This window comes from Neofelis nebulosa, chromosome 2 (genome assembly GCF_028018385.1).
Source record: "Neofelis nebulosa isolate mNeoNeb1 chromosome 2, mNeoNeb1.pri, whole genome shotgun sequence".
Lineage (NCBI taxonomy): Eukaryota > Metazoa > Chordata > Mammalia > Carnivora > Felidae > Neofelis > Neofelis nebulosa.
Window position 1 is genome coordinate 20,138,978 of NC_080783.1, and position 20,997 is coordinate 20,159,974.

Here is a 20,997-nt window from a genome sequence, read left to right on the forward strand (position 1 = left end):
GAGATGATCTTTCGGGCTGCTGCTTGAAGGATAATGCAGAGGTTGTTGTTTGTGGGTATTGTCATGTTATTCTTTTCAATTAGTTATTCTCGGGCTATTTGAGAGGATGACACATACCCATCTCGTCGATCAGCTTTGGCCACGTGACTGGCATTTGCCAAATGGAACGTGAGCAGAATTGTTGTCCACGTCCGAGGAGAAGCTTTAAAAGGAATCGCCAGGTTGTGTTGCCCTTTTCCTTCTTTTGCAAGAATAGCATGTTCCTGGGAGGGGCTTCTCCTCAGCCTGGATCTTGGAATGCAGAAGATCCATGGAAAAGAGCTGCAGCCAGCATGAAGGTCAGTGAGAAATAACACTCTGTTGTTGTAAGCCACCGAGATTTTTGCGTAGTTTATTGCTGCCGCGTAAATGACTAAAGCTGACTAATAAAAAATGTTGGTACCAGAACTGGAGTGCAACAGAAAACCCACAGTGTGTGCCATTGGCTTTCGGGTTAAGCGTTCCAGCAGCAAGGAAACTTCTTGGTGTCTGGTGTTATTCACTGGAGAAACATTTGGTAAAATTGTTGCTTGCGGTATCTTGGAAGGCAGATTAGGGAACCTGTATGAGAGCTAAGTCTATGTAAAAATTCTGTGTGACAAACCACTGCAAGGCTCAGGGTACACAGAAGCAAACGTTTATTTATTTTTTTGTTCATGTACCTGCAAGTTGTCTAAAGTTCAGCTGGTCGAAAACTGGGTCTGGCTGGGCCTGCTGCCAGCATTATATAGAGCTTTTCTACCTTCACCTGGTTCTCCAACTCCTTGGAGCAGTGGCTAACAGCCATGTGCTTCTTGGGATGAAAGATAGGAGCAGGGAGATGCATCCCTCCCATGGAGTGGGTCGGAGAGACAGTGGATATTTGCTAAACCATGACCTGAGCTACCATAGTATCCAATGAACTTGTGGCTTTAAGTGAGTAAGTGGGAAAGAACATGGAGATTGTAGTCATGTGTGCTGATTTATTTGTGGTCCAACAGTAAGTAGATGCTTGCCTTGGGCAAGCCACAATTTCTCTAAATCTCATTTAAAAACAGTGAAAAGCAAACCAGTAGTTTTTGCAAGGAATGGAAATTCTAGCTAGCTCAAATAAAGGTAGTGATCGGGTAATGGTGTTTCTCATCAGAAAATTTTGTGGAGTCCAAGGTAAACTTAACTCTGACTGGGACTTAGGACAGAGGAGGAGGCAGCTCAGGGGGCCCTCTGTGCCCTGCAGATCTTCAGGTGATTGTTATACAATTAATTTTTAACTTAGCCGAACCCCAAGTGTCGGTTTCTCTTCTATTGAACCTTAGTTACGTGTTTGTTTGTGTATAGACACACATGTATTACAATCTTACATATACACAACACTCGCAACTCTTTATATGATATAGGAATAAAATTCATTTTGCTCCTTGGAGGGAGGGAGGTATAAAAAGAGAGCTGTTCCACACTCAAGTCTTCAGTAGAGTTAACTAAAAATATGGTGCTTGGTACAAGAATAGTTTTTCCTAAAAAATTGTCAAGTGGTGGCATTTCAAGTTTGGATTGGTGTGAGGCAAAACAGAAGTTGTATTCAGCTGGAGATTAGGGGACCATGAATACATAAACCCTGAGAAAATAACTGATGCTATATAGGAAGCTTTGAGTTTGGGGGGAATTTGAATCAAGCTTGCCGAAATCTGATTAGCTGTATCCCAGATCCAGGTTATCAAGGTCCTTATTCCAGGTCCTTCACTTCAGAAGGCTCCTTTCTGGCTCTCCTCCAGCTGGGACCTTCCATTTGGAGTAAGGAGTTTTCAGAGTCAGTGGTATGCACATCTGGGACACATGCCCTTCATGGGACTCTGGAGTCTCCTGGCCAAATGGTTTCAAGCCAGCTCCCTAGGCCTTCCCAGGTCTCTTGCCTGGGACTCTCTCGAGAGTGGATCTCCCCACCAGTATGTGTACTTTTAGGCCAAAGGAGTGGCTAAGGAGATTAGTTAACAGGGATGTAGATGTAAGTTGAGTGTTGGACCTTAGGGTGACTACATTCATACACGTGAGCCCCTCTTGGTGCCGGACGGAGCCTGGGATGGGAAGAGAAAGGGCTTAGACAGAAGCCCCCATTGGTGCTCTCACTCCAGACCCTGCAAATCTGAGAGGGAGGCTTATATGTGAAGGACACGGAGGAACCAGATGACATCCCATGTGGTATAATTTGAGGAGCATTGCAAACCCTGGTCTATAATACAGGGTATGCTTTAGGCAAGGCTGCCCTGAGAATTAACCACAAACCTCCTTCCTAACTGGCATGGTAATAAGGCAGCAAGAAAAATCCAGCTACAATTTTAATTTTCAAAAGCTCATTATGCATTATGGTCTTGTAAGAAAAATATTCCATATGCGGCCATCTGTAAAGTGAAATAGGCAAGACTTGGTTCTCAGACAAGGCAGTAATTTCTCCATTTGGAATGCTAGCAATGTTCTCTCCTTGGAAAGTTTATAGAGCTTATATCCTGCCTGTTCGCCTTTAATAAAGAAATGTTAAATATTTTAAAATAAACTTTCTTTAATAGGCTAGAAATACATATCCTCCCAGTCTTTTGCTTCTTTAAACTTCCCGAGGGCTATAAAATCCCCTGGGTTGGGCTGAGTGCCATGCCAGGGTGTGCCCACCTCACTTAGATTTGGGGGTTCTCTCTGGTTTATGGGGCTGCAGCTGGGGTGGGGAGAAGATTCCAGGCATCACTGCTCATTTATTTGAGTCTGTCATCTATCCACATTCTTCCCCCTGCTTGACGGAGTGAGCCGAATGCTTTCCAGCTTCTGTTCTTGCTTTCCTTGGCCTGAAGGGACATAAACTCCCCACTATGTGTCCACCATCCACACAGGACTCTTCCCATAAAATCAGTTGTTTAACATCTTATCCCCACTATACATTCTTCTTCAAGATTCCACTGTTGAATGTAGACAGGAAAGGGCACTAGGCTTGGAACCAGATGACCAAAGTTGCAAATCCATGACCCTTCATTGACTAACTGGTGATGTTGGGAAAATCAGTTGAAATGCTCCTATTAGAAAGAAGCCAGGCATTCATTTATTCTTTAAAAATTACTTACCCAGGACTACTATATGTTAGGAGAAGAGGCATCAGAAAAACAAAGATGAAGCACCCAGGTAAACAGAGAGAGTTTTCTTGCAATTTCTTGTTAGTAACACCTACCTTGTCTTTCTCCCAGGTGAGTAGTGGGGGTCAAAGGTGGGGCTGTTCTAACTGTTCTACAGAAACAAGCCATCGATTGTGGTGGAATAGGAGAGTGGAAAAAAAAGACCTTATTTCAAATTTCTTCACATAGTTGGTGTGCAGTAACTGCCTGAGCCAAGTGAATCTACCTTTCCAGTATTTGTAACTGTTGTTTATTTTTGTAATCTCACCCAGAACTTCCTTTAAAAATACATGCAGGAGTACCGAGAGGTTGAAGCGAATTACAGTAAAGTTTGTTTTGAGGATTTGAAAATGGGATCCCCTGGGATATTTCAAAACCGGTCTCAGGACCTCGGTCTTGGAATAAGTGGATGGTTTTTCACATTCAGGGGGAGGAAAGCAGTGGGGGATCTCCAGTCTAACAACAGAGATCATTGTCTACGGGTGGGGCAACATCATCAAGACTTAAGATCGGAATAATCTGAATACAAATCATGACATAGAAAAAAGATTTTTCCGTCTCTACAAACTCCATGAGCCATTGATTGGAGTCACAGATACTCTCTTCTCTCAGCAGAGATGTATTAAGACCATATGTGAAGATAAATATTCTGGTTGGAGCAAGATAGGGAAACAAAAAGCGAAGAGCACATCAGTGGGGTACCTCGTGGACTGCGGTGTTTCCACCCACACTAAAGAATACTCAGAACCACAGGAGGTTTCGATCCTGTTCGCCCTTTCATTTGCTCATTTATTCAACAAATATTTATCGAGAGCCTGCTGTGGGCTGGGAATTCGGGAGGAAGCAAAATCTGGCGTGGTCCCTGATTTCATGTGTGTTAGGAAAGGACACTGACATTAGTCAAATAATCACACACACCATCTTGCATTGTAGCGGTGATGGTTGCTAGGATGATGGAGCCCATGATACAAAGGAGGCCACGCCGAAGAGATTTGACTTCATAAGGGAAGACACAGTAGGCTCGGCAGAGGAAACGATGCTTGACCTCTGTTCCCATTGTCATGTCTCTTTTTCTGTCCCTTCTGCCCTTCCCTTCCATCTTTTAGGGATCCTTGCGACTACACTAGGCCCCCTTGGATAACTCAGAATAATCTTCCCGTCTCAAGGTCCTTAACTGAATCACATCGGCAAAGTCCTCTTTGTTACATAAAATAAAAGAGTCATAGGTTTGGGGCATTAGTACGTGGACTAGCTTTGGGGCGTCATTATTCTGCCCACAACACCAGAGCATCTGTATTTACACCCGAGGAGGAATGAGAGAGTAAGTGTATATGAAAAGCCATTTTCAGCTTTAAGTGACTGGGGATCATAGCTTAACTGCATCAGGCTCAGCCAAAGAAAAGTGCAGGGAAGGTAGGCTCTCAGCAGGAACGGTACTAAGCAAATGAGATGCAGAGCCCAGAACTTAATGCCTGAATAAAATGTTTATGGTGTATAAGGCGGGTCCGCTCTAAAGGCAAATAAAATTCTTGATAATCCAAGGGATTTGCGAATGGAGTTGAAAGCACGTGGGTTCTGGCACTATGCCTTGCCATGTATATAGCAGGGCTGTCTGTGACACTCCCGAGGTGTTATTTCTCCAAATGCATCAACCCTGCCCTTGAAGGGAGTCTGGTTTCCTGCTCCTTTGAAGATTCCAAGTGTGCACTGTTTATTAACATCCCGATCCACCCCTCCCACATACCTCTTTCCAAAGGAATTGACAGTTTAATCATGTTGTATGTTTCCCTAGTAGGAGTTTTCCTGTTCTAGTTTCCCAGTTTGCTCTTATGGTAACTTTTGTCTTCCCTCCTCACCTTCCTCTAGCATAGAACATAAATGCACCCCTGCCACCCCTATGCCTGGTGGAAAACTCAAGGGCCTTTAGGAATAGAAATCAAGGGAGAGTAGAGAAGAGATTCCACTCCACACCTCCTGTGCCTGATGGGCTCAGTGGCAGCTTCTGTTGGCCAATACTGACCCAAGGCCACCTTCCCCTGCACTGAGAGAGCCCAGGTCCTCTCCGGTTCGATACAGAACACCTTCCTTAGGGGTCAGGGCTATTTGAAGGTGGGGAGAAGTAGAGGATTCTATAAACAGGCAGGGCCTTCTCTGGAAGTCTTCTCAAATCAGACAGGGGCAGCAATGAAGGAGCACAATGAGGGGGTTCAATCCACGGTGGTCAGGGTCTCCCTGACTTCACTGTAGAACCAGAGGTCTAATGACCCTCCCCCTCAAAAACGCTTTCCTCTTCTGTCTCCCTTTGGAGATTCCACATATTAACATTGACTGATTTATTTCTCAGGGGGAAGGAAAAATTAGGAAGTCTGAATATGAGCTCAAATCCTCTGAGTGTCTGCCTTCTCACTTGCAGAGTTTAGACCCTGGTGGAGGCTGAGGTTTCTTCTCTTTGCCACCCCTTTGCAGGGTATGGGGGAGAGACCCCTCGCATTCTCCTGACCTGCAAGAGGCAGATAATCACGTCCTGTTGCGGGGGAGATGATATGTGATAAGGTATGCGAAGCACTGACAAGAGGCCTGGCATCCAATAAGCTTTTAATAAGTGTTCACGAAGGGGCAGGATGATGATGATGATGATGATGATGATGATAATGATGATTCCCCAATTGTTCTAACTCTCTCTACCAGTTGGGTTCTCAAGCTTCAAAGGGGGGGGGCACTTAAAAAAAACCTCCCAGTCCTTTTTCCTAACTTTGTTGTATTGATGAATAAAATTCTAGCAACTTTTTCTGCCCCTTAATTCATGGGTCTACACATAACATTTTTCTCAAATTTAGCTTTGATTCTTTGCTACTCCTGTCTTGGTTGGTCTCCATCGGCGATCATCTCCAAGTGACTGGCTGCTGTGCGATGCTGCCTGTTGGTTATGATCCTCGAGGGAGTAACTTGGGAGAGAGAATTCTATAGCTTCCAGCTCCTTAGATCGCATTCCGCCCAAAGCATTCTTTCAAAGTGTGAACTGTGAACCATGTTGCGCAGTTCTGGCTTAAATCATCAGGTACATGTTTCCCTTCTCCTCTTGGGTTAGACAGGCCAAAATGGGTTGTGAAGACGACCTGTTAAATGTTCTCCTTCCCGGCCCCGCAAATAGCCAAGTTGATTAGAGACAGACCAGCATCTCAGATGTTCCTGAAGACCCTTTCATGACCCTTCTGCTTTTTCATGCCTTTCCCCCACAGAGCCCTTTCCTGTCTCCCTCAGAGAGTCTAAAATGCTCATTTACAAGACTCACGGAGGGAAGGGGAAAAAAGAACACCAAGATGATGGTTCATTGCTCATTGCAGCCCCTGACAACAGATCTCCCAGCTTCCCTTCTTTGCAGCCCATAAACTGCTCTGTAAAAATTAAAAAGCGTGAATTTACAGGGCCCAAGAGGAGCTAGGAGGTAAAGACCCATCTTCAACCAATGGGTCAGGCATACTGATGAAGCAGGAATATGAGGTCTTGCCAATTTCTGGCCAATAAAATTTCTTCCCTGCCTTCCCAGATCCTTGACCTTCTCTTTCCCACGCAAAACTAAGTGGAGACACAAATGGAGGGGAAAGGTCAACAAAAAAGCAGCAAAACAAAGCAAAATACCCAGCATTCCCTGGCCTTGTAGGGAAATAGTCGGGTCACAATGGCCTGCCTCCTGGGCCCTCCTTTATTCCTCTGTGGATCCATTGGCCATCCTGCCTGCTGAAGTACCTTCTGATTTTCCATTTCAGGGAAGCCTAGGTTGGTCGCTAGCAAAGACTGTTACCCAAATAGGTCCAGCTGAAAATAGAAGCCTAAGGTCCTGGGGAAATAGGGGCGATTAAGCGAATCCTATGGGGTGATAGAAGAGACACAGGAAGAGGCTTGGGAGACATGGCCGGACTTGTGAATGGCAGGAAACATCTTTGAGTCTCAGCTTCCTCATCCCTAAAAGGAAGACAGTGGGGGCTGGAATAGATCTTGAGATTTCTTCATCTGATATCCTCTAGTTCTTAAGCAGGTCTGGAACCCAAGGAAGATGTAGTAGTAGGGATTGGCATGGTGAACAAATGGGACAATACGGGACTGAATCTCTGAGCTTTTGGCTCAACCTTCTGTATGACACTGTTACCTGCGTGTTGCCCATTTATCTAACTCTGGCCTGGATTACACTGACTTGTGTTCACATGGCTGGAATCCTTCCAATTCTCTGAGTTTGAGACAAAGAGTGAGAGCAAGAGTGGGAAACAGAGAAGGGGAAAGAGATCGAGGAAGAACAAGCTTGGGTTGGGTAAGAGGGATAACTCTTATGGAGGTACCAAATACCGGGACAGACAGAGCTATGATAACATTCCTTGGTTCTCATTTGAGGACAGTAAGTATCTTCTCTGTAATTTAAGGATGCAGCCAGTAACTGACCCCACACAAACTTCCCAAAGAGGCAATGACTTTGAATTACCATCAGTCATCTTGTGACATGCTGTACATATGGGGCTTAAAGGTGGAGGAGATTCAGATAAGTTACTATTTGGGTAATGAGTTGCTGCACAATTGTCTGCCAAAACCTGAAATTGGCAAAAACAATATGTCATATCCTTGACTAGAATCACTGGAACACAGGGAAGTCATCAGTTAAGCCATCGGGTGGACTCAGGCTGAAACTGGGAGCTAAACGTTCAAGGTTCATCCAGACCAAGATGCAGAGGTAGAACAGGAATAGTTCAAAATGAACTTTTCAGGGAAAGAGACAGTCAAGATAGCCTTCTAGAGATGTACAGACTCCAGGACGCTGTGACAATGAGAGACATGCCTGAGCTAGAAAATAGGCTAGTTTCCTCCACTGAACTAGACAATCTCCGAGGTCCAGAAAATAGTAGTTTATTTAAGGACACATAACTGGTTAATTGATGGGTTGAAATTCATACCCAAGTTCCTTCACTCCTTTGTCAATAGGTAACAAGTGTACCTGTTCTGAGTCAATCTCCCAACACCTGCCCAATTCTCTTCCCAGTGGATCATGATAACTTGATTCCTATGGAATGCTCAAAATTGGCAAAACCACACACTTCTTTCCTTGCCAGACCTTTCTTCTTTATGTGAAGATAATGGGATGGAGAAAAAAAGCATAGATGATAGATGTTTTCCATTTGGAATGAGAGTCAGGACCATGAGTTAGGGATGATGTCTTTGTAAGTATTCTACAAATACTCCCAAAGTAGCCTGGGCTGCTTCACCTAGGCCCCCTTTACCAGCAAAGCAGCTTGGGGGGGTGCTCTGCAGGGAATCAGGGTACGTCTCAGAGCCAAGGGGACATACTCAGAGGGGATGAGCAAGTCTGAGCCTTGGAGAAGTGACTCAGAAGAGCAAACCTTTGCTAATGCCCAGTAAGTCAAAGCCCTTCTATAAATAGTATTTATTGCTTCTGTGGTACAGTCTTGAGTTTAGTGGTTATTTTTTTTTTTTTTTCTTGCTCAGCTTCTTCCTTGGTCGTATATGACTTTTGCACTCAAAATGGGCTTTGGAGCTTCCAATATATACATCTGTGTGTATGTGCATGTAAGTCTGTCAACGGAGGGGGTCCTAGCCTTGTTATTTAGGGTAGATGGGGCTCGATGAGGTCAGCTGGGTTTTGGAGAGTTCAGGTCAAGGCTCCAACTGGCAGGGAGCAGTCACATCCTCCAAGCTTACGAGCCAAGTGCGTGCTCTCCTGAAAGTCATTGAGCTGAAGGTAAACATATTGTCTGTAACAACTTTTTCACCCGATGTCCTTTCTTCCACGTTCCACGCTTCAAATTCCTTTGCTTCACTTCTGTATTCTTCTGGGTCTTTCAGAACAAATATTGAAGTGGGGGGAAAAAAGCGAACTGTTCTTTTCCCTCCACGCTTCCCATCCTTTCTGAGTGACTCACTTCAACTGGAACAATTAATCTTAATCGGGATGGTATGACAGTAAAACGAAGACATCCACAGCAAAGCCCCTCCGTGCCAGATACCGGATGAAGCAACCAGCTCTTTCCTCTGGGTTGCAGTGGGGGCAACGTGGAACTATTTGGTTGCTTTAAAAATAGCATTTTGCAAAATTAGAGCTGCCCGTATCTGCAGGACGGGCAGCAGGTCCAGGGTTGTGAAATGCCTGTGCTAACCACCAACTGTGAGCAGGCACTTTTAAGAGTGTTGGCTGGAAGGTGATACAGGCCACTGGGCCCAAAAGATCAACTCCGCCTTCTCTGGGGGGAGACTGAGGACAAATCATTCCTCATGTTTGCACTCGTGTTTTCCTCTGAAGAGCTCAGAGCTTCCGTGCATGTATCCTTAACCATTATCCTCATTTTCTGACAGGTACAATTACTCATCTCCTCTGCTCTCCTCTGTCCAACTCCTGTGTTGTTTTTCTCTGCATGGGTCACACTTTCCAACAAGCCAAGGCTACACCTGGTACCCTAGAAAGGCTGTGGTGAACAGAGAGTACTTCTCACAGACAGCTTAGCGAGTCCCGGAATGACCAGGAGGAATCACTTCTTCACCTGAAGAATGTGGTCACATCTTTTAATTTGCAATTAGCTGGTCAAGGCCTCATTAACAGGAAGACTACTATTCCTCTCATGAGGTCCAAGAACTCCAGGGACATAGTCCAAAGTGCACAATCTTGTTTCCAGATACAGGGCTGAGAGAAAACTGGAGTGTACTGTCTACCCAATTATAGATGTGGTGCCTTTCTTAAAAGCTCTCCTGGTACAAACCGATTCTCTGCATTCTGTGCCCTTGGGGACCCGGGTATGAACACAGGCCACAAGTAGTGTTGAGGCCACACAGGGGCACGCAGCTTCTAGCCACAGTGACTCATGATGTCGGAAAGGCTGTATTAGAAGTGGTGAGGTGATGGCCATTAGAGTTTCTTTATACCCTTTCCCCAAAGCAGTGGGGAAATATGCCTGCTGGCCTTTATATTCACAAAACTAAGGGAAGTCTAGTTATTGTCCCTGTGATCTGCTCTCCAGCGTCTTGCTACCTTCTCTTCCAGAAAGAGTTTGACCTAATGATTTTCTATATTCTGCCTCATCATACACACTCTTGTCCTGGGAAGAAAAAGAAGATAGCCTTTGGCTGAATTGTGCTGTGTTGCATCCAACAGCCTTTGGTTATATTAACAAGTCATTGGCTGGAGAACGGAAGTCGTGATGTAAGATCAAACTCCCCTGCCATCCCTCCATATTGGGATTGTGTCAGTTCAGGACTGAGTTGATACAACATTCTCCAAAGTCTATTTTCATTCATAACACAGACGTTTCTTGAGCACCAACACTATGCCCGGCACTCACTAGGGATGTTGTGGTACGAGATAGAAAACATCGAAGGTACCTGCAGTGAGTATGTAGTCAAAAAGTTGGGGGTACGTCCATAAGCAACCATGATATACAGTAAAAAGTGATACGTTTGAGTAGCCTTGAAAACACTGTCAGATGCAAAAACTATTGTGCTGCTTTTTTTCATGGGGAGTGCAAACCCATGAAAGGAGGAAGGAAAAGAGAACAATTCCAAGAGGGTGTTCACCGACCAGGGCACGGCTTGGTAACAACTGTAATTGTTCAGTTGCGTAGGACTGTCTTCCCAGAAGTCTATGAACTACTGGGTCTCAGGAAAGTACACGATGGATTAGGAAAGGAGAATGGAGAGCTTGTTCACAGCTTCTTGTCTCCGATTGGTCAGAACTTTGCTGCAGGAGGCATTAACTCCCTGCACTTACAGTGTGTATGTCTCATGTAACCCGCCATTAGGTTTAATGCCTCAGTAGCGGCAGGGATATACCAAAATGGAAGGCGAGGGGTTCAGAACTTGAAGGACATGAAGGCAGTCACTGTCGGGTTGTGTTCATATGTGGTTGGTCAGAGGCCACACAGGGCTGCTTGCCTCAGTGACAACTAGGGCAACAAGGGCCCCTGAGGCCCCTGAGAACTGGGCAAATCTGAGGGGATGCATGATGGGAACTGGATCCAGTAACAGAAGTAAGGTTTACATAAAGTGCTTTGGGGATTCAGAGAAAGAATTGTTTCTTAGAAGTGAGGTGGGGGACTGGGAGTTGAGGGAAGATTTTGGAAAAGGTGGACTCTGAGTGACTGTAGATGGCTGAGATGGGGGGTTATAGTCATGTGGGATGGGGCTGGGTGGAGACATCCCGGAAAGAGGACACGATGATTACAAGGGCAATAAGGGCAGTACTGAGAATGAGGGGATAACAGGGCCCCACTTTGCCAGGGGATGGGGTATGTGAGGGATGTTAAGGGATAAGACTGAGAATGTAGTTGCAGCCAGCTGGTAGGGCCAGGGGGAGGAGCTTTGATTGGAATCTTCTGACCATGGGGCCCACTGGTGCTGTTGCAATAAAAGTTTTGCTTCAGGAATTTGAGTCCCTCTTCTCCGCTAATTCTGTTCCCTATAGTCAGCCACTTGTGCACATACTGGCATTTTGAACAAGAACATTATGGACAGGAGTTTTGGAATTCCAAAAATCTATGGGACGTACTTAGAAGCTCAGTATGCTGTCTTTCCCATTTGTCAAAGGAATACATTGAGACTTGCAATGCATCGTAGTCATTGAGATTCTTCCTTTTACTGGTTCTTGTAGTTGGAGGCCAACGGGTAGATCTGGCTCAGTCACGGGCTGATGCTGAGCTCAGATACGTGCGCGGCACTCTGTGCACTCCGCTTCTTAACCGTTCACCCACCCTCCTGTCCTGGCGCAGATAAGGGTCATCAGTGGTTCTGGGTTTACCAAGTTCCCAAATTCACAGTGATTGGAGGAATAGAATGTCCCATAAAAATAAAAAATAAAAAAAATTAAAAGGACGGATTCTAGCTAGAACATGTGGAAATGGAAGACAATGGTTGTCAATCCCCAGGATCAGAAATGTATTGGCTTTGTTGAAATTAGAACCTAATTCTCAACTAAGCTGTCTCTGAGAATCACTGATGGAGAGCTCAGGGGTGGGAAATAGCCATTACTACTTGTTTTTGTAAAGGTCCGTGGACGAGATAGCTTAGATTAAGGTCTGGACTCACTGAAAGAAGTCCCATTTGTTGTGTGTGTGTGTTTTTTTTTTAAGGAGATCCTAGCTTTTTTAAGGAGATCCAGACACTGTATATGCAGTGTCGCCTACTATAGCCTTTTTTTCTCCTGGGGAACTGAAGTGGGAAGCTTTCCCTCTGCATATGCCATGAGGGGAACCCGGGACTGGAACGTGGCCTTCACTCCCCAGCCTTCTGAAAGGGAGCTGGGGTCCTTGTATCTGAGGGGATGACTTACAGAAATAATTGTCTTAGACAATGAAAGATGGTGTGTACCCATTTTGGGTTTTTGTTGCTTTCTTTCTCTCCCCTACTTGAATTAACATGAAGTCAAAACCAGATCTTAGAGCAGAATTGGCTGCCACATAATTTAGACATGTTTGCATAACATTCCAAAAATAATTCAATAAGAATAGGTTTTTCTTGGAAGTTATCACTGCCTGGCAAATGAGAGCCCAAACACAACAACTTTGTGCTAAAAAGGCATGAGACCCAGCAAATGGAAACGACAGTGGCAGTGGGAGAGGAAACCCAACAGCCAGTCGACTTTCATTATCCATGATGATGTGAAGCAGAAATAGAAAACATGAGGCAGGAGCAGGGACAGACACAGCCTGCATTTCAGACTCCCTGTTTCATCCACAGCTGACAGGCCAAAGTGGCAAGAGAAGGGCATTTTAGGTCTCCCAGAAATGGTTCTGAGAAATTCCCTCATGCTGTATTTTTCTGAATCTTCTGCTAACGATATATATTTTTTTTCCTTTTGGGATCTGATGGAGAAGGTCCACAGTTTCTGAAAATCAGAAAACTGACATGAACATATAGAAACTATAAATAGTAATTTATGGAGACAGGGACAGACTGTAAACCTAAAACAGAAGATCTGGAATGACTTCAGGCTCTTCCATTCTCATGGGGACAAGCAATGTCTCCCCTTTTTATTTTATTTTTTTAAGTTGATTTTAAGTTATTTATTGAGAGAGAGAGAGAGAGAGAGAGAGAGAGAGAGAGAGAGATCCCAAACAGAATCCACGCTGTCAGCACACAGCCGAATATGGGGCCCGAACTCATGAACTGTGAGATCACGACCTGAGCCCAAACCAAGAGTTGGACCTTAACCCACTGAGCCACCCAGGTGCCCCTGTCTCCCCTTTTAAAATGAGGGAGGATGACAGGTAGCTCTGATCCCAGTGAGAATCGTTTTTAGGGTAGTACTTCACAGCTTCAGGACATTTAAAACATCCACACAATGTATACAGGAGACCTCAGGTGTAACTCCTCCGGTCCCTTCACAGATGTGGGTTCCTTAGGTACTGCCGCTGGTAGACTACAAGTTAAAGTCCTCGTAGGGGCAGATGATGTGCTCTGACCACCTGCCTGGGGGTCGGTGTGACCTTCGGACGTTTCCGCACTCGGGAACTTAGTGACTGTGAATGCTGTGGACAAAGCTACTAGGTCTCTGCTACCTTCATGTTGGTGTCCCCAAGCGTCTTCTCTTCACACTCTTCCCCATCTCCCCGGTCACCTCCTACATGCCGTGGTGGTACATGTCTTCCACAGATGCGTGGCCTGGAATTCATATCTTTCACCTAGATTTCTCTTCTGGCTCTCGTTGTCTATTTCAGGTCGCCGTAACAGAATGTCACAGACTGGGTCGCTTCAATGATAGACATGTCTTTCTCACAGTTCTGGAGGCTGAGAGTTTGTGATGATCAGGGTGCAGGCAGATTTGGTGAGGGACTCCCACCTGGCTTGCAGATGGCCACCTTGTTACCGTGTCCTCACATGGAAGTGAAAGGAACCTCTGGTGTCTCTTCCTCTTCTTATCTGGGCACTAATCCATATGGGGGCGCCCCCATCGTGACCTCTTCTAAATCAAATTGCCTCCCAAAGCCCCCCACCCCCACCCCTGCCGCCCAATACCATCACACTGTGGATCAGGGACTCAACAGATGGATTTGGGGGAACACGAACATTCGGTCCATAACACAGAGTGAATGATTCTCTTATCACTTTAGCTGCCTGCTCAAGCCGGGCCCTCAGAAGGCATCCTTGCCTTCTCTCTCTCCTTCACTGCTTCACTGCTTTAAATATACCAGGGTCATTCTGGCTTCTGTCATTCCTCAAATGCGATGGTGACATCACTGCCACCACCCTAGTCCAGGTTCCTGTTCTCTTGTTCTGGGCTATGGCCACAACCATCGTGTTGGTCTCACTGTCTCCAATCTGTTCCCTTCTAATTCCTTCTCCATGCTGCAGCCAACATGATTTTTCTAAAAGGCAAATCCCAACATGTCTTTTTTTCTACTTCATGCTCTTCAGTGGCTTCCCCTTGCCCTCAGGATAAAGTTTACATTCTTTAACATTATTTACAAGCCTTACCTCCTCAGCTTTCCCCACCCCTGCCCTCCCCCTTATTTAGTGCCTTACATGCCCTGTGGTCTCTGCGAGACAACAATCTGCATCTTCATACAGGATGAACAATCTAGTCTGTGCCTTTGCCAGGCACTTGCCCCTCCTTCAGTTAACTTTTACTTCCTACAGGAAGCCTGCCTGGATTCTCAGTCTTGTTTAACTCCAGAGAGGAATCTCCTAGTTTCAAAGTAGAACCAATACCAGGTTCTTTTCCTCCGAGTGGCTTTTCTACAGAGAGGGGAGATGCATCAGGTCTGAACAAAACAAAAAGTGCCATTACTCACCTCTAGTGGACCCAGTGAAGGGGGAGTGAGAATCCCTAGCCCATGGGAGAGGAGATTTAGACTGCTGGACAGAATGCAACCACTCAAGGGTACGGGCATATGAGACCTCAGCGCTTGTAGGTTGCCATAGGGTTTGGGGTCCAACTTGCCTAGTTGGGGGAATTTCAGCAGGCTCACCAGTAGGTTCTGTCAGCTGTAGTAGCAATGACATAAACAATGAGTGCATATGCTCTGTGACAGGAGCAGAGGCCCCTCTCAGATGCTAAACTCTTCCAGAGCAGCTAGGATTCATGAACTAAGTCACCATTTGCAAATAATCACACTGCTAAATATTATACTGCTAAAGCCAATCATGTTCTAATACATTCAAAGGTAGTATTTGGGCTAGTACACTCTAAGAGAGATACATCATCTTGTCTATAACTGAAGGCTATGGTTTTACTTGATTTAGAGAATATTCTGGGGACCAGAAAGGGTCTCATCACAAGGTAGCATTTTCCTGAGAGAGACAAAGGTCCTGAAAGGGAGGATTTTTCTGGAGAGTCCTATGAAGTAACCTTCTTAGGTGGAGTTAAATACACCTTCCTGTTCTGGGCTGCTGTGTATCCCCATACTTCTCCCATCATATCTCTTGACTCCATGCCAAAGTGGCTTATTTCATACTTCTCACTCCCATCGGACTCAAAACTCTGTAAGTGTAGGGACCTCGCGTGACTTTTTCAGTGCTATGTCTCTAGTCCCTGAGACGAACTATGTGCTTAGTAAATTATGGTTGAAGAAGTACATTTTCTTTTGCTGCTGCTCAGGACCCTGGCGGGAATGAGGAACGTGGCCTCTGTAAGTACACCGACTTCTTCTGAATCAAACTGATCCGTGCTTTTATTTCAAGGCAGAGTGTTCTGTTAGGAAGGCTACTCTGTCTTTGGGTTAAGAGTAACAGAAAGAAGCTTGCCATTGTACCAACCATAAAACAAGGGGGGAGGGAAACAGAGAGAGGTGACATTAGAACCCAGTAAAGCAAGGAGAACCTCATGTGTAGGGTCAGAGGGGCTGCAAGTAGGGTGGCAGACAATTGATCAGTTTCTCTCGTGTCACCTCAGGTCTCACCAGCAATTAGACTGATGGAATATGTTCCAAATCCAAATACCTCATGTCCCTGAGACTCTGGTGGTCTTGATGAATAACCTCCATTGTGAGTCAGGCTGAAGGCACTGCCCCGTCTGAATATAAATCATGCCTTCTCTCCCTTCACCCATTCTACCCATCTCACTCCCAGTCCTAACCCTTCCACTCCCTTTCATGCCACAAACTATTAGGAAGACATTAAGTAAATCATCCCAGTATGAGTAGGACTGCAGGAGAAACACCTCATTCATAACCACCTCACCACTCCCTTTGCAAAAAGCAGGGTGAAACGAAGACTCTTGTGTCCTTTGGAAAAATTCAGCATCTGGGAAACATGAGCTTGGAAAGACGATGTTTCTTTATCTCCCAATCTTAAGCAGGATGGATGACCACACTGTGAATGGGCAGGGTGCAGGGTTGGGGAGACCATACATTGCTGTCCTCACTTGGCACTGCTAGGTACCCCTAAGGTGGACTATGGTGTTTGGTAAGGGGCAGGAGAAAGACCCACAGTAAACTAAGGCACACCTTAAGATCTTGTGGCTCCAGATCCAGACTACCAAAGTTCGAATCCTGCTTGCACCACAGCCTAGCTGTACGGTCCTGAGCAAGTTTCTCAACTCTTGTGAGCATCATTTTATTTCCTGAAAAATAAGGATAATAATTTCACCTAAGTAAATGTGTGATTGGGTATATTGAGTAAACTGATGTAAGAAGAGGACTTAACAGAAGGCATAGCACCTAAAAGTCCTCAGGAAAAACAGATATCATTAATATTGATTCTTCGTAAATCATGTAAGGTAGCATGACTAAATGAAATTAATATGAAGATTTTTTATAGAAATATTGAAAGAAAATGCAGGGGCGCCTGGGTGGCTCAGTAGGTTAAGCCTCTGACTTCGGCTCAGGTCATGATCTCACAGTTTATGAGTTCGAGCCCCATGTCAGGCTGACAGCTCAGAGCCTTGGAGCCTGCTTCGGATTTTGTCTCCCTCGCTCTCTGCCCCTCCCCCGCTTGTGCTCTGTCTCTCTCAAAAAATAAATTAAAAACAACAAAAAATTAAAAAAATAAATAAATAAAAGAAAATACAACTTCCAGGAAATTTCCTGATTGTATCAAGATACCTGAGGTTATACTCAAGATACACAGTTTGCTTCTCTTTGTTATGAAAGGGCTTAATTGGAAAGTTTTTGAAGCCTTGAGTCAAATCCTCTCCCAACTCTATTTATCTGTATGTCTCTCTTTATCTATCCATCCATCCATACATACAACATCCATTTATCCATCCATTCATCCATCCATCCATCCATCCATCCACCTTCTGTCTGTCTATCATCTATCTATCATCCTCTATATGAATAATTTTGTAACTATAGATAATAAAACTGAAGATGTAAGAGAACACTGTAAGCTGTGGAACCAGAATCAAAACCTAGAACCCAGGGTTTCTGTTCTTTTATCCTTTGCTGTTTATGCTGATACTCACAGTTCACAGCGAACGTCCGAGGCGCACAGGTGGGGATGGCTATTTCCATTCTGAAACCGAGAAAACAGAAGTTTGGATAAGTAAAGTGAGTTGACTTGACGGTCATGGTGGCACGAGTCTTTCAGCGGTTGAAGAGCTCGGATGTATCAGTTGCCTGACAAAGTGCAAGGAACATTGCATTCTAGCAAGGGGAGGGGGGTTGAAAGCAACGAAAGAGGAGGGACCTGTGATGGTCTGTGCACGGGTATCCTGAACATCCAAGACCAGTGCCTGGCACTGAACAGACAGTCCGTAAGTACTTACCAAACAATTCTATGTAAATAAACAAATATTAAACATAGGAAGAAGCCAATTGAAAAAAACTTTTTTTTTTTAATTTTAAAACTCATAAAAAAGCATTTACATTACTGGTTTGTCTCCATTAGCATGTTATACTAGTCCTCTTATCTTCTTCAAAGGTAATATTTATCGTTTCTATTATTTATAGAAGTAACAAAACTTGGTAAAACCCAAAAGGCATAAGAAAAATTACACTCCATACCTCAGAGATAATAATATACTCATCTTTTCAATATGAAAAAAATCTCTTCTCCCCTAGATTCTGTGTTATCAGCCCTCACATGCTTCTGAAATAAAATCAGCCCTACCTTTCTGAGGTTCACCATCAGAGGGTTGATTTACCATCACAATTTCCACTCCATCCTCTGTGGGGAGGATCCTTGAGTACCCAGTTTGAGTTTCACCCTTTCCCTCAGGCTCTGGTTCATCATTTTGGTGCTTGACATGTCAGCCTCGATGTCTTTTTGCTGATGAGAAATGGAAGAAATTCTCTTCTCTTATTCTGGCATGCTTATTTCAGTGAAAGACCTCACCATCTTCCCAGGCACTCCATCCAGAAACTTCCATCATTAGTGACCCTCTCTCCCTTTGACTCAGCACATCCAATCAGTCACCAGATCCTGAGAATTATATCTCCTTGTTTCAGTCCCTATCTGTCCCTTTCTTTCTTTTTGTAATTTGAAAGAGAGAGAGAGAGAGAGAGAGAGGGAATGAGCGAGGTAGAGGCACAGAGGGAGAGAATCTCAAGCAGGCTCCACTCCTTGCTCAGCATGGAGCCCAATGCACAGCTCGATCCCACGATCCTGGGATCATGACCTGAGCAGAAATCAAGAGTCCGACCCGCAACTAACCGAACATGCAGGCATCCCCCTCTCTGGCCCTGTCTGAGACTAGTGCAATCATCTCCACTTTATACACTGTTGTTTGAGGAACCATCTGGAAGCTCAGCTGACACCACCTTTCTTCACTGTCCATGGTTTCCCGTCACCTGAAAAATAATTGGAGAGCATCAAGTCCTCAGAATCTGACCTGAACTGTTTTGCTAATTTCCTCCAACTCTCCTGTACATGACGATACCAGCATTTCCAAGTTTTCAAGACACGCCTAACTCTTCTCTGCCTCTGTGTTTTGCTCATGCTGCTTCCTCAGCCAAGATGCTACCTTTCTGCTCTTTTTCCTCCTGAAATTTCTGAGCTTGGATAGAAAAGAATGGTACAATATACAAACATTGCCTCTATGTCTACTCAAGTATCCAGAACAGGAATTACTGTCTATCCCCTGAGCCCTCAAAACATCATATTTTCATATGCTCCTTTCACATCCAAAGATGTATCACCATTTTATTTTATTTTGTGTTCTGAAGTTTATGTATTTATTTTGAGAAAGAGAGAGAGAGAGCACATGAGCAAGGGAGGAGCAGAGGGATCGGGACAGAGAAAGCATCCCAAGCAGGTTCCATGCTGACCTGACATGGGGCTCGATCCTACGAACTGTGAGATCATGACCTGAGCCAAAATCAAGAGTCAGATGCTTAACCGACTGAGTCGCCCAGACACACGATATATCACCATTCTCAACGAATATACTCTGTCCAGCCTAATAGCTGCGAGTCCTTTAAGATTTACACCTGGTAGGGGCACCTGGGTGACTCAGTCAGTTGAGCATCTGACTTCAGCTCGGGTCGTGATCTCACAGTTCATGAGTTTGAGCCCCACATCAGGCTCGCTGCTGTCAGCACAGAGCCCGCTTCAGACCATCTTTCTCCCTGTCTTTCTGCCCCTCCCCCCTTCTCCCTCCCCCCCAAACATACTCTCTCTCTCTCTCTCTCTCTCTCTCTGTATCTCTCTCAAAAATGAATAAACATAAAAGAAAAAGATGGGCATGAGGTACATGTTGTAGAGGAGCCAAAGGCCAAAGTTTACACCTGTAGCAGAATATTGGTTTTTACCCTGTCTCCTCTTTTCCCTCCATTTTGTTCCTTCCTGAAGGTGGTCTTTGCAAAGATATAGTAGGTGTTAACATAGCAATTCATCAGAGTTATCCTCTGAGAAGCAAAGTTTATCAGCTTAAGGACTGGTTCTAATAGTTCAGCACTGTGGCAGGGGTGGGGTGGGGGAGTGGGGGCAGAGCATGAACATGGAACTCATGAGAAAATGGAAATCAAGAGGTTCTATGGGAAACAAGGACAGCTAAGGTGAGGTCTGGTGACTGTGATGTCATGAATATAGTTTCTAACGCTATGCACTGGTGGGTGTTTCCCCCAAGGATGGGGGAAATCACCTACTGATGGGATATTTCCTCTAATTCTCATGAGCTGTGCATTGGGCAGCCGTTGGAGACTGATTGCTGGTAAAGCTGGAACTGGGGTTTTTGTTTTCTCTGAACCATTTAGAAGTATGTCTACCTAAAAAGCCACAGAGATCCTATTCAAAGATGTAACGATTTACTTTTCTCACATAGCAAGAAATCCAGAAGTAGGCACACCAAAAGCAGGTGCAGCAAGAAACGCAGAGGTGGGCATACTATGGATCTGAGATCCATCAGGAACACAGGCTCTTTCTCTGTTTCATTCCTCCATTTCCAGCACACAACTTTTGCCTTCCCGGTCACAGGGTGTCTGTCGCATCTCCCAACTCCACATCTGTGTTTTAGGCTTGAAGAAGGCTAAGCGCCAACAGGTTTTACTTGAGGCTTTAACTATTTATTCAGACATTCATTTATACCATGTTGGCTGGATTTGTGTCACGTGGATAAGCCAGGCTGGACGATGACTAAGAAAATCAAGTAGTTAGCTATCTAGCCTCTTTTATAGAGGCCAGCGAGTGAGGAGTTAGTTAGAAATGATTTTTAAGTGAGCCAAACTATTTTGGTTACTATACCCTCTGACCCTCCTCTACCGCACTATTATGGTCTTTGGAAACAGTAACGTGCATCTAGATTACATGTTAAAACTGCATAGTAAAAACTGGATTGTGGGACACGTATGTATGTATGTGTGTATACATGTATGTATATCTTTGCATCCTTTCTGTAACACTAGGTGTTTTGCCTGTGAACCCATTGGTATACACTATGATAATTCTATTTCTATCAACTTTT